Source organism: Parasteatoda tepidariorum, chromosome 10 (assembly GCF_043381705.1).
Source record: "Parasteatoda tepidariorum isolate YZ-2023 chromosome 10, CAS_Ptep_4.0, whole genome shotgun sequence".
In the NCBI taxonomy this organism is placed as follows: domain Eukaryota; kingdom Metazoa; phylum Arthropoda; class Arachnida; order Araneae; family Theridiidae; genus Parasteatoda; species Parasteatoda tepidariorum.
The window spans coordinates 84,766,719-84,772,397 of NC_092213.1; the positions used below are offsets into that span (position 1 = coordinate 84,766,719).

General features: G+C 29.9%; 1 long non-coding RNA gene across 1 annotated transcript in view; it reads right to left on the reverse strand.

Moving 5' to 3' along the window:
* Positions 1–59: 59 nt before the first annotated feature.
* Positions 60–5,679, reverse strand: part of LOC110282377 (uncharacterized) — a 10,866-nt gene continuing 5,246 nt past the window's right edge. Inside the window, exon 2 of the long non-coding RNA XR_011637940.1 lies at positions 60–468. This is a non-coding gene — a long non-coding RNA (uncharacterized lncRNA). The remainder of the gene's footprint in view (positions 469–5,679) is intronic.

Consider the following 5,679-nt stretch of genomic DNA (forward strand, 5'->3'; position numbering starts at 1 on the left):
CAATTTTCCTTTTTTTTTAACATTATAGATCAAATATCAATTTCTCATATTTATCAATATTATTATAAAATATTGTGTTTATTCAATAGATAAATATACATGGGAAACATAGAATTTTGATCTATTAATATTGAAAAGAGTACACAAATCATAGAATATAGTAGCAGTGCATAGTGGATTTTGAACTTCAAAATCTTATTTGTAAAATATTTGGGGTGGTTTTAAGAAGCTGCTTAAGTAGAATGCATGCTGTTGTAAATGGGGATTGATGTTCATTGGCCCCGTAAATAATGTTGAAAACTCTGGTCCAGTGTTGTGCTCTGGAGTTGAAGAGAAAAAGCCATTTTCTGCCATTGACGATGTCATAGTGTTTTGTGCGGTTGTCCTGCAGCTGATGCAACAGTGCCTATTTATACTTTTCAGCTTGCTTTGCCTTCGCCATTTTGCACGTTTGTTCTGAAACCATACCTAGTAATAAAGACGCAAAAGTAAATTCACAGAATAAACTAAATGGAATGGGACTGCAGATTTTAAAAGATGTACCGTGATTGTGCATGGGTCACATGGGTTCCGTTAGTTAGGATTTTTTAATTTTTTTTATCCTGTAATGATTCTTGAGATTCATTCAACCGCAGTCCATTTTGGCGTATCGTCGGTCGGTAGCGTATGAAAGCGCTAATCGTTTTACATGTTTGATGAAATACTTGCGAATCCGCATGTGTGTCTACTCAGCTGGGTTCGGTGAGATTATTGCACTCTCATGTGCAACTCTGCTGCAATTTGGAAGATATTCTCAATTTCAGGCTTCATTTTACACTCTCTGATATAGAACCGAAAAATCTCTCGATCATTTTATAATATCTAATATAATCATGAAAACTGTTCTTTGGCAGAAACTAGTTATTTTATCATGATCATGTAAAGTCTTTGAAAATTATTTTGCTTTTTGTTCATGTATATAGTGCTTAAAAATATTTTTTGAGTGCTTAAGAGGTGCTTATTTTTTGTTGACAGATTTGGCTACGCACCATGATTTGTCATTATTGTAGTTCTGAGAATAGTATAAATATCTTATTATTTGATACAAAAATTAAATTTGCAACTTAAAATACAGTATATCTCTATATCTCCAAGTTGAAGGGCTCCCTAAAAAAATTTCAAAACAGCGAGTTTTTGAGATAACAAGATTAGAACTAAATATGTTCTAAAAAGTAGAAAAATATATTCAAAGAAATATTACTCTAAAAAGTAGGTACATGAAACATAGAATGACTACTAACAAATATGTATGCAATGATAGTGAACTATAAGTCTAACTGTAACAATGATAATTTTATTTTTAAAAGTAAGACAAAAATAGAATATTCATTAAATAGAAAACTGGTTTACAATAAGCTTACATTGTGATTTTTCCGAAAAAATTCAATTTCTATTTCGAAAAATATTTGACATAACAAGGTTTTCAAGATATTAAAGTTCACGATATCGAGAGTATACAGTATAACAGCTACTTAAGAAATTTTTAAAGAGTTAAAACAATCAGTAAAAGCTATATATATGTATATATAGATAGATGAGAGTATGGTGTAAAACCGAGAAGTGGGGTAAAACTGGTTCTGTTTTCTAGTGGACAAACTCTGAAATACACTTTACTAGTCAAGAAGAAAGGCTCACCCCCATATTGGGGTATTCATTTATTCACGGTGTGTGTGTTGATAAGTTTGTTTTGACTATGTCAACTCTAATTTTCTCCTGATTTTAAACTATACTTAATATTACATTACACGTATAAAAAAATTTCTAGTCCAGCTTATTATACATTTATTAAAGATTTATACAATAAGGATTTAACCCGATAAGTAACACCACTCTTCCGTTTGGTTTCGATAATCTCCGCTTGTGGGTTAAAACCAACACCTCGTAAAAGAAGGAAGGCCTTTGCTCGAATAAATTTAGTAGTACGACGTAACAAACATAAACTGATCAGTGGGGAGGAAATACGAAATATGTCACTCACTACGTACTGGTTACTAAACTTCTCTCTGAGAAAAAAAATGCGAAAGATGTCACTAAGTGGCCCCGGAAAGCTGCAGTGCAGCGAAAGAAGACTCAAGGCTCAAGAATTTTTCGGATCGCAAGACAACATTTCCTGTGAGTGCCATCCTCAAAGCACATAAAGTATTATTTTCATATTTTGTAAATTGTTTGAAGACTCTTCATACAAAATTGTAGTTTTTATTTAGATATTTTATAACCATCGTTAACAGCCGACCCAATTGTTGTGGCCTACGACTACTCCGTAGCCTTGTTTAACTCTGTAGCTATGCAATGTTGAACCCAATTCAGAAGACAAGGGAACTCCTAGATCAAGTATAGGGAGAAATGACGGTGGACTCTTTGATGGAATTGCATTTTCGTTACATAGAGGGGAAAACCACGAAGACCTCCCACGGTCAGCCTGACGTCCAAAGAAAATTCCATACAAAAAATAAATTTTAGTAAATAGTTATTATTTTATAAAATAAAAGTCGAAAATTTTTTAATTGTTAGGTACACAATTTTTACATAATTTTAAAGCATGTAATTTCGCATGGTAAAATAAAAAAGTTAAGCGAAATTGATTGAATAGTTTCTGGGAAATCGAATTTTGAAAAAGTCATATATTTCAAATTTGATGTACTTGGCATCAGTTGAAACTAATACAATTAAGTATCAGCCACAATGTTATTTTTGCATCTGAATCAGCATCAGAAACAATTAGTTATTCATAAATAAGGATACATTTTTTGCCATTCTATTTACAGCATTGAATTCGTTAATGTCATCTAACGCTGATAATGAAAATAGCTAAAAAAAAAAATCAAACCACAGTTTGTAAAAATTACAATTTAATATTTGGAGAGGGGTACTTTATCCAAGGACCTGGGGATCAGAGAGGGCTTTAGCCCCCTCACTTTTTATTAAAAAAAAGTTACATAGACCCTCCTAAAGTTAAAATTTTTCGCTCAACATTCGTGTCATTTAATTTACATTGGTGATCGAAATGGGCTACAGGTGGCATAGAGCAGAACTCTCTACCCATGGCAGGGACGTAGGTAAGGGGGGTGTTCAAACACCAACCATTGTACAAGGCAATTTTCCTTTTTTTTTAACATTATAGATAATTTTTCCGTAATTTTAGAAAAATTTTACATTTTTTAAATATTTTATTTACTGAAAAAAATGGGGAATTCCCATGACATTTTATTTTAAGGCTTTTATTAGTCTGTAACAGAAATAAAATAATCCCTTATGCCACTTTGTTACCCATTCATCAAGAGAGCAATAAACGCTTCGCTCCATCCCTTTCCCCATTGATTTACCACCCACAAAGCTTCTCCCCTCAGAAAAGTAGCCAGCTCATATTACTCTAATTGAAAATGTTCTTTGAATGAGCTCTATCTTATCTCATCTACTTCTTAAAATATCGGCTATACACAGATCCTATTTACGGTCTTAAAATACATGCTTCAAACAAAGAATTCTCTTGGATTTCTAGAACTGCATATATATGTTAACCTTTTCAGGACATAAAACTTCCATTTCTTCGGTCATTCTATCTAGAAACGTCGTCTTTGACACTCATCCTAAAAACGCTTCGTTTTAGATTTTCTTTTTGTTTAATGTAGCATTTAACTATTTAAAATTTCTTTTCACATTTTCTTTCTGATTAATTTATATTTGTTAATTTCATACGTTAATTTTAATTTGTATTGTGTAATTCTGTTCCTGTAAATAAAACGTGATCTTTTATTGGCGATAAAAATAACTTAAAAAATATTGGAGTTAAGCAAATATTTGTATTAAATCAATCTATGCTTTTATATTTCCGCATATATGTAACATTTAAACTGTACAACAAATAGATTTATTTAACAAATTTGATTATTCATGTGTAATTTTATTTTTAAATCCTAATTTTTGTTCTTATTTTATGATTATGAAATCGGACTAAAAAAATTTTGAAATTGTAAACTGAAAATTGAAACAACTTTATTATAATTCAGTCAGAATTGAAATGTCTATATTACATTTAATTTTATAGTAAAACACAAAAATTTCATACATATGAATAGCTGAGAGTAAGTAAACATTCAAACTATCTTAGTATAAATGTGTAAGTGTAACTTAAAGTTTAACAATTTTTTAGAAAATTAAAAAAAACTTTCTATTACTATCCTTTCTTGGGATCTTATTGCAAGGGAAGTTACTTATGATATTGACAAGTTTTTAACGATAATACTTCGTTGCATAATCAAAAGTAACGATACATGTTACAGTTGTGTAAAATTAAAACAAAGGTCAGCAAACCTTTAAATTATCATAAAAATTACTGAAATTGTTAATTAAAAAACAATATTGCACTTTCTGAGAATGATTTGAATCAGCTCAAATAGCTTTTTTTTTTTGTCTACTTAATTTCATATATATTTATAGCAGAGTCGAAACCCCTTTTTCTTTAGCTATTATATGCATAGACCTTGTGAAGAAATCTTTTAAATGAAACTGTAATGAAAAAAATTATTAACCAATAATAAATTTTTCGTAATAATAAATTCAACGTAATTCATAAATTATCCGTATAATTAAAATTGTAATAATATGTTCTGAACTAAACGAAAAATAAAAAATATGCATTTAATACTTATTTTTAGTCATCATACATGCAGTAATATATATCTTTCATGAGTATGTTATTGCTTAGTAATTCTTTATAATGAATGCTGGTTTTCTTCAATTTTAAATGAATCAACTGAATATTTTTATGTTTAACTTTATCAAAATTCTTTATAAAAATTTTATTAAAATTCAGATCACTTAAAAACGAATCACGAAACAGATATGAAAAATTTATCATTGCAATCGCATTCAATTTTTCATAAATGATCTCAAAATTTTTATTTGTTAACCAAAATCTCGTGTAAACAGTGAAAAAGCAAATAAAATTAACAATAATTACGCTGCACTAAACTAAGTCTGACACTGAATAAATAAAAAAAAAATCAAGTTAAATAAATGAGTAAACTACCTTAAAAATAATGCTTTAATTCCAAGAGTTTAAAGATATTTTATGCTTTGACTTGAAGTATCCAACTCTTTAATTATGATTTATCGTCAACACAAACTAATGAGAAAAATCTTTGTTTAGCAAAAAGTTTTAATATTATTAAAAATGTAAGGGGTACCATCTATTTCTCTTAAAAACAAAATTTAAGTAGAAATTGCTTTAAAAAAATATCATAAAGTCATAATTGTCGTACATGATACAAACATTTAAGATCGGAATGGTAAGAATATTAATTATATTCCATTCTATGATGAAGCTTAGACAGGAGTTGAAATATATATATATATATACACAGTCCAGTCACATTAATGTGACCACCACCTATTTTCGACGTCAACGTGAAATAACCAATCACAGAAAGCAGGTGGCAGCACATTACAGTGGAGTGTATGTATAGGATGTCCTAGGGCATCGGAAAGCATTTCAATCGTTGGCGTAATGCAGAAACGTAGTGATTTATCCGACGTCAAAAAGGGCATGATTATGGGCTTTCGGGCCAAGGGTGGAAGTATTTCAGAAACGGCTAATTTTGTGAACTGTTCGAGTGCCGCCGTGGTAAAAGTATACCATGT